Source organism: Macaca thibetana, chromosome 19, assembly GCF_024542745.1.
Source record: "Macaca thibetana thibetana isolate TM-01 chromosome 19, ASM2454274v1, whole genome shotgun sequence".
NCBI classification, from domain to species: Eukaryota; Metazoa; Chordata; class Mammalia; order Primates; family Cercopithecidae; genus Macaca; species Macaca thibetana.
Window position 1 is genome coordinate 17613915 of NC_065596.1, and position 9004 is coordinate 17622918.

Here is a 9004-nt window from a genome sequence, read left to right on the forward strand (position 1 = left end):
TTGACTAAGCCATTTGCCCTCTCTGAGCCTCAGTCTTCCCACCTGTAAAATGGGATCATGTGTTTCCCCCCAGGATCCTCTCACAACTGTTACAGGAATACGGTCCCGATCCAGACCCCCAGAGAGGGTTCTTGGATCTTACACAAGAAAGAATTCAGGGCAAGTCCATAAAGTAAAAGCACATTTATTAAGAAAGTAAAGGAGCCGGGCACAGTGGCTCACACCTGTAATCCAACACTTTGGGAGGCCGAAGCAGGCAGATCACCTGAGGACAGGGGAGACCAGCCTGATCAACATGGCAAAATCCCATCTCTACTAAAAATAAAAAAATTCGCCAGGCGTGGTGGTGGGCGCTTGTAGTCTCAGGTACTCCAGAGGCTGAGGCAGGAGAATCGCTTGAACCTGGGAGGCAGAGGGGTTGCAGTGAGCCAAGATCACGCCACTGCACTCCTGCCTGGCAACAGAGTGACACTCCATCTCAAAAATAATAAAGGAGCCAGGTGCAGTGGCTCACTCCTGTAACCCCAACACTTTGGGAGGCCGAGGTGGGCGGATCACCTGAGGCCAGGAGAGACCAGCCTGACCAACACGGTGAAATTCCATCTCTACTAAAAATACAAAAATTAGCTGGGTGTGGTGGCGGGCACCTATAGTTCCAGCTACGTGGGAGGCTGAAGCAGGAAAATCACTTGAACCTGGGGGGCAGAGGTTGCAGTGAGCCGAGATCACACCACTGCACTCCAGCCTGGGGGACAGAGCAAGACTCTCAAAAAAAAAAAAGGAAAAAACAACGGCCACTCCATAAACAGAGCAGCCCCGAGAGCTGCTGGTTGCCCATTTTTATGGTTATTTCTTGATGATATGCTAAACGAGGGGTAGATTATTCATGTCTCCCTTTTTAGACCATAGAGGGCGTTGCCATGGCATCTGTAAACTGTCCTGGCACTGGTGGGAGTGCAGCAGTGAGGACAACCAGAGGTCACTCTCGCAGCCATCTTGATTTTGGTGGGTTTTGGCCAACTTCTTTATTGCAACTTGTTTTATCAGCAAGGTCTTTATGACCTGTATCTTATGCCAATCTCATGCTGTGACTTAGAATGCCTTAACAATCTGGGAATGCAGCCCAGTAGGTCTCAGGTCTCAGCCTCATTTTACCAAACTCCTATTCAAGATGGAGTTGTTCTGGTTCACACGTCTCTGACACACCCACCTCAGAATTGTTCCTGAGGATTTGAGGATATCTCAGGGGCACAGAGCGGGTGCTTGGTGGCAGAGGTATTGCTGTTCTCTGTGCAGCACCTTGCAAATATGGAAGGCAGGAAGGGGAATCTCTAGGGAAGGGTGCCAGGAAGATGGCAGCCTCAGCTGGCACCCAAGTGGCAATCCTGCCAGAGTAACAACACAGCTCACCCACATGAAGCTCTTTCGTGTGCCTGACTCATGCCTCATTTCATGCAAGCCTCACACCAACCCTGGAAGGCCTGAGCTTCTATCCCTTCCAAGCCAAGGTTTAGAGAGAGAAAAGCATATCAGTTAGCTTTTGCTGTGTAACAAACAATCCCCCAAAACTTAGTGGCTTAAGACAAAAACAGGTATTTATTTTGCTCTCATATCTGTAATTTGAGCAAGGATTGGTGAGGCAGTTCATTTAGGCTCCCCGTGACATCAGCCAGAGCATCTTAGCTGGAGGTAGAGGGATCTATGTCCAAGGTGGCTCACAACTGACTGGCCAGGTAGTGCCAATTATCAGCTGGGGGCTCAGCAGGAGTAAGGAGAACAAAGGCCTTAGTGTCTCTCCATGTAGGTCTCTCCATAGTCTGCTTGAGCTTCCTTACAACATGGCCACTGGGTTCTCCCACAGCAAACATCCCAAGAGAGCAGGATAGAAGTAAATGCAAAAGAAAAGTAGATTGCATCTTTATGACCTAGCTTCAGAAGTCATACAGTGTCACTTATTCAGGACTCACCATCAAGGAACTCACTAAGGCTTGTTCATGTTCAAGGGGATGAGGTACAGACTCCAACTCTTTTCTTTTTGAGACAGGATCTCACTCTGTCACCCAGGCTACAGTGCAGTGGTATGATCATGGCTCACTGAAACCTCAAGCACCTGGGCTCAAGCGATCCTCCCACCTCAGCCTCCAGAGTAGCTAGGACTACAGACATGTGCCACCGCATCTGGCTTTTTCTTATTGTTAGTAGAGATTAGAGATAGGGTCTTACTATGTCGTCCAGGCTAGTCTCCTGCCTCAGCCTCCCAAAGTGCTGGGATTACAGGCATGAGCCACCACACCTGGTCTATACTCCAGCTGTTTTGTTTTGTTTTGTTTTGTTTTTTGTTTTGTTTTGTTAGAGTTTCACCTTTGTCGCCCAGGCTGGAATGCAATGGTGTAATCTTGGTTCACTGCAATCTCCGCCTCCTGGGCTCAAGAAATTATCTAGCCTCAGCCTCCTGAGTAGCAGGGATTACAGGCACCCACCACCACACCCAGCTAATTTTTGTATTTTTAGTAGAGATGGGGTTTCACCATGTTGACCAGGCTGGTCTCAAACTCCTGACCTCAGGTGATCCACCCACCTTGGCCTCCCAAAGTGCTGGGATTACAGGCATGTTCCACCATGCCCGGCCCACACTTCAGCTCTTGATGGTAGAGTGGCAAGATTCTAGAAGAGCGTGTAGGGAGAGCAATAGAGCCATGGCCATCTTTAGAAATTACAAATTTTTGGCCAGGTGTGGTGGCTCACTCCTGTAATCCCAAAATTTGGGGAGGCCAAGGCGGGCAGATTACTTGAGTCCAGGAGTTTGAGTCCAGCTTGGGCAACATGGCAAAACCCTATCTCTGCAAAAAATACAAAATAATAATAATAACTGGCTATGGTGGTGCACACCTGTAGCCCCAGCTACTCAGAAGGCCAAGGTGGGAGAATCACTCAGGCCCAGGAGGTCAAGGCTGCAGTGGCTGAGCTGTAATTGCACCACTGCACTACAGCCTGCGTGACAGAGTGAGACACTGTGGGAGAAAAGGGAAGGAAAGGGAAGGGAAGAGGGCTGGGCACGGTGGCTCACGCCTATAATCCCAACACTTTGGGAGGCTAAGGCGGGCAGATCACAAGTTCAGGAGTTCAAGACCAGCCTGGCCAACATGGTGAAACCCTATCTCTACTACAGGTACAAAAAATTAGCTGAGCATGGTGGCACACACCTGTAATCCCAGCTACTCGGGAGGCTGAAGCAGGAGAATCGCTTGAACCTGGGAGGTGGAGGTTGCAGTGAGCTGAGATCGTGCCATTACACTCCAGCCTGGGTAACAGAGTGACACTCTGTCTTAAGAAAAAGAAAAGAAGAAAAGAAAGAAAAGAAAGATAGAAAAGAAAGGAGGGAAGGAAAGAAAGAAGGAAGGAAAGAAGAAGGCAGGAAGACAGGAAAGCAAGATGGAAGGAAGGAAAGAAGGAAGGAAGGAAGGAGGAAGGGAGGGAAGGAGGAAGGGAGGAAGGGAAGAAGGAAGGAAAAAAGGAAGGTAGGAAAAAATTATAATTTACCACACAAAGTCACTTGCCCATGGTCACATGGCTATTAAACAGTGAGCTAGAATTCAAACCCTACTAGTTGAACTCTAGAACCCCGACACGGGCAGCCGGAGTTCCATATGGGGACCATTCTAGGTATATTAAGCAGAAAAGAACTTAATACAAGAATTGATGGTGCCTGCGAAATCACTGGAAGACGCTGAGAGAGTGGGCCGTAGGCTTCTCAAATTTTACTGTGCAAAAGAATCGGTAGAACAACTTGCTAAAGCACAGCTTCTTCAGTCCCACCCCCTCACAGTTTCAGATTCAGTAAGTAGGTCCAGGGTGGGGCCCAAAACTCCGCATTTTTAACAAGCTCTCAGGAGATGCTAAAGATGTGTGAATAAGACCACAGATTGAGCAGCCCCGGAGTAGGTAGGACCCTTGTGACACCATGGAAATGGGTCACCAAGGAGCAGCTCCCCTGTATAGGGAGAAAGGTGGAGAAAAAAGAGGCAGTTACCAGAACTATGACCTGGAAATGGGTCCAACAAAGCACACAAATTCATGAAAATAAAATGTATAGCTCCACAATCCTGCTTCTCGGCAAGACATATGCACACGCCCACACTGCCTCGCTTCCACTTTCTAAATCTCTCATGAGCATTTCTCATTGGTAGAACCCATTCTGCATCCAAAAACGGAGCTGCAAAGGCATCTGGGAAATGTAGGGTTTGGAGGAGTTTTTTTGCAGCCTCTGCATTAGGAAGACAAGCCAGGGGCAAGGGTAGGTGAGCGGGGACACGTGGAGAGCCAAGCAGTAATGTCCACTACTCTGTGCTAGACCACCAGACCCAGGCTGGAGCCCCAGTCTTCTTGCTAGGCCCTGCAGCCAGGAGTAAGGAGAGGCATGAGGCAAGCAGCATGGACATTAGCCCACAGCAACTTCAGCAGGCCCAGCACAGCACAGCACTGGGTGGTAGACCAGCAATACAAAGGACTTAGGTAGCAGCATAGTGAATAGATCTGGGTTGGGTTCCTCCTCCTTCTTTGCACAAGGCACTTAACTACTCAGAAGTATATAGACTTTTTTTTTTTTTTTTGAGACGGAGTCTAGCTCTGTCGCCCAGGCTGGAGTGCAGTGGCCAGATCTCAGCTCACTGCAAGCTCCGCCTCCCGGGTTCACGCCATTCTCCTGCCTCAGCCTCCCGAGTAGCTGGGACCACAGGCACCCGCCACCTCGCCTGGCCAGTTTTTGTATTTTTTAGTAGAGACGGGGTTTCACCATGTTAGCCAGGATGGTCTCGATCTCCTGACCTCGTGATCCACCCGTCTCGGCCTCCCAAAGTGCTGGGATTACAGGCTTGAGCCACTGCGCCTGGCCGTATATAGACTTTTTATTTGCCTTTTTTTTTCTTTTTTCTTTTATTATTTATTTATTTATTTATTTATTTATTTTTGAGACAGAGTTTCGCCCTTGTTGCCCAGGCTGGAGTGCAGTGGTGCAATCTCGGCTCACTGCAATCTCCACCTCCCAGGTTCAAACGATTCTCCTGCCTCAGCCTCCCAAGTAGCTGGGATTACAGGCACCCACCGCCACACCTGGCTAATTTTTCTGTATTTTTAGTAGAGATGGGGTTTCACCATGTTGGCCAGGGGCTGGTCTCGAACTCCTGACCTCAGGTGATCAGCCCGCCTTAGCCTCCCAAAGTGCTGAGATTAGGTGTGAACCACCGCACCCAGCCTGGTTTTTTGTTTGTTTGTTTTGTTGTTTTAAATAGTATTTCCCCAAACTTTGATGAGGCAGTTGCTTTGTGGGGGGGGGGGTTTCAACTGTTTTTTTTTTTGTTTTGTTTTGTTTTGTTTTTTGAGTCTCCTGTTACCTAAGCTGGAGCGCAGTGGCACAATCACGGCTCACTGCAGCCTCGACCTCCTGGACTCAAGTGATCCTCCCACTTCAGCCTCCCAAGTAGCTGGGACCACAGGCATGTGTCACCATGCCAGCTAGTGTTTCTGCAGAGATGGCATTTCACCATGATGCCCAGGCTGGTCTCCAGAGGCTGAGGTGGGAGGATCCCTGAGCTCAAGCAATCCACCAGCCTCGGCCTCCCAAAGTGACGGGATTACAAGAGCAAGCAACCACGTCCGGCCAAGTGTAAGTTTTTTGTCTGTTTGTTTTTGAGACAGTCTCACTCAATTGCCAGGAGAGCAGCGGCATGATCACAATTCAGTTGCAGCCTTGACCTTCTGGACTCAAGTAATCCTCCCACCTCAGCCTGCTGAGTAGCTGGAACTACAGGCGTGCACCACCACACCCAGCTAATTTTTTTATTTTTATTTTTTTTTTATTTTTAATTTTTTTTTTGAGGTGGAGTCTGACTCTGTCGCCCAGGCTGAAGTGCCATGGCATGATCTCGGCTCACTGCAACCTCCACCTCCCAGGTTCAAGCGATTCTCCTGCCTCAACCTCCCAAGTAGCTGCAATTATAGGCATGCGCCACCACACCTGGCTAATCTCTGTATTTTTAGTAGAGACAGGGTTTCACTACGTTGGCCAGACTGGTCTTGAACTGCTGGCCTCAGGTGATCAACCCACCTCAGCCTCCCAAAGTGTTGGGATTACAGGCGTGAGCCGCCGCACCTGGCCTGCACCCAGATATTTTTTAGATTTTTTTTGTAGAGACGGGATCTTGATATATTGCCCAGCCTGGTCTTGAACTTCTGACCTCAAGCCTCAGCCTCGCTAAGTGCCGGGATTACAGGCATGATGAGCCACCATCCCAGGAAAAGTAAAGGATTTTAAGATAAGAGGATTATGGCAAATTATTTGGGTGGGTCCAATATAATCACAAGGGTCTTTTTTTTTTTTTTTTGAGACGGAGTCTGGCTCTGTCGCCCGGGCTGGAGTGCAGTGGCCGTATCTCAGCTCACTGCAAGCTCCACCTCCCGGGTTCACGCCATTCTCCTGCCTCAGCCTCCCGAGCAGCTGGGACTACAGGCGCCGCCACCTCGCCCGGCTAGTTTTTTGTATTTTTAGTAGAGACGGGGTTTCACGGTGTTAGCCAGGATGGTCTCGATCTCCTGACCTCGTGATCCACCCGTCTCGGCCTCCCAAAGTGCTGGGATTACAGGCTTGAGCCACCGCGCCCGGCCTACAAGGGTCTTTATAAGAGGGAGACAGAGGATCAGAGTCAGAGAAGAAGTGAGGACAAAAGCAGGAGTCCCAGCAAGTGAGAGATTTGAAGATTAATGCTACTGACTCAGCCAGGTACTGTAGCTCACACCTGTAATCCCAGGACTTTGGGAGGCTGAAGCACGAAGATCACTTGAGGCCGGGAGTTTGAGACCACCCTAGGCAACATAGCAAGACGCTGTCTCTATGAAAATTGTTCTAAGAAGTTAGCTGGGTGTGATGGCACGTTGCTGTAGTCCTAGCTCCCTGGAAGGCTGGGATGGGAGGATAACATGAGCCCAGGAGTTCCAGACGACAGTGAGCTATGATCGCACCACTGCACTCCAGCCAGGGCAACAGATGGAGACCCTGTCTCTAAAAAAAAAATAAAAAATAAAAATAAAAAAGCTAGGTGCCGTGGCTCACACCTGTAATCCCAGCACTTCGGGAGGCTGAGGTGGGTGGACCACCTCAGATCAGGAGTTCCAGACCAGCCTGGCCACGTGGTGAAACTCTGTCTCTACTAAAAATACAAAAATAAGCCGGACATGGTGATGGGTGCCTATAATCTCAGCTACTAGGGAGGCTGAGGCAGGAGAATCGCTTGAACCAGGGAGGCGGAGGTTGCAGTGAGCCAAGATCATGCCATTGCACTGCAGCCTGGGCAACAAGAGCGAAACTCCGTCTCAAAAAACAACAACAAAATTAACCATGTGTGGTGGCTGTGTCTATAATCCTAGTTGCTCAAGAGGCTGAGGTGGGAGGCTCATTTGAGCTAAGGAGTTAGAAGTTGCATTGAGCTATAATGGTACCACTGCTCTCCAGTCTAGGAGACAGAGAGAGGGAGACCCTATCTCTTAAAATAATAATTTTTTTTTTTTTTTTTTTTTTTTTGAGACGGAGTCTCGCTCTGTCGCCCAGGCTGGAGTGCAGTGGTCGCATCTCAGCTCACTGCAAGCTCCACCTCCCGGGCTCACGCCATTCTCCTGCCTCAGCCTCCCGAGTAGCTGGGACTACAGGCGCCCGCCACCTCACCCGGCTAGTTTTTTGTATTTTTTAGTAGAGACGGGGTTTCACCGTATTAGCCAGGCTGGTCTCGATCTCCTGACCTTGTGATCCGCCCGTCTCGGCCTCCCAAAGTGCTGGGATTACAGGCTTGAGCCACCGCGCCCGGCCCTAAAATAATAATTAAAAATAAAAAATAAAAATCGGCTGGGCACAGTAGCTCACACTTGTAATCCCATTCACTTTGGAAGACCGAGGCCAGGGGATTGCTGGAGGCCAGAAGTTCAAGACCAGACCAGGAAATAAAGCGAAACCCCATCTCTACAAAAAAATGTTTTTTTTTCTTTCGAGGTAGAGTCTCACTCTGTCGCCCAGGCTGGAGTGCAGTGGCACAATCTCGGCTCACTGCAAGCTCTGCCTCCCGGGTTCATGCCATTCTCCTAACTCAGCCTCCAGAGCAGCTGGGACTACAGGCGCCCGCCACCACACCCGGCTAATTTTTTGTATTTTTAGTAGAGACGGGGTTTCACCGTGTTACCCAGGATGGTCTCGCTCTCCTGACCTCAGGTGATCTGCCCGCCTCGGCCTCCCAAAGTGCTGGGATTACAGGTGTGAGCCACCGCACCCGGCCTTACTCCTGAGTAAGCTGGGACTACAGGTATGTGCCACCACACCCAGCTATAATTTTTGTAGTTTTTGGTTGACACGGAGTTTCGCCATGTTTCCCAGTCTGGTCTCAAACTCCTGAGCTCAAGTGATCCTCCCACCTCAGCCTCTCAAAGTGCTGGGATTACAGACATGAGCCACTGTGCCCAGCCTGGGACCATGATCCAGCTATAGGACTCCCTATCTCTCCATGTCTGTCGTCTCTGGCTGTTCTGGACTCGGTCTGTCTGTGCTGGTGACTTCCTCAGTGTGCAACTGTCCGTGTCTGTCTGTCTGTCCTCGTGCCTGTACTTTGTGCTCTTTGTCGCCGTCCCTGGTACCCCCACCATCCACTTTACAGGTGGCTCCCTCTGGTGGTCCACCAGTGACCATCCAGGCCAAATGGACCAAGGAAAAAAGAGTTAAGAGACGGGGAGGCATTTTATTAATAGACAGATTGTGAATCTTGGCTGCTGCGGAGCGGGGAAGGAGAGACGAGGGCCGAGGCACGATACGGGGGACCAGAGACAGTCCAGCCTGGCGGGGACGGACCTGGGGGTCTGCCTTCCCAGGCTGACTACTTATTGCCCACCCATCCCCAACATAATTAGCAGGCAGGATGCCTGGGTTTCTCACAGGGGGTGGGGGCAGGGCCTCTGTCCGGGGACGTCACCC

At 50.2% G+C, this 9004-nt stretch overlaps 1 protein-coding gene across 1 annotated transcript in view; it reads right to left on the minus strand.

The window, feature by feature from the left end:
• TRIP10 (thyroid hormone receptor interactor 10) overlaps positions 1 to 9004 on the minus strand; it is a 550254-nt gene that overhangs the window by 245605 nt on the left and 295645 nt on the right. The gene's annotated exons all lie outside the window — the stretch shown is intronic.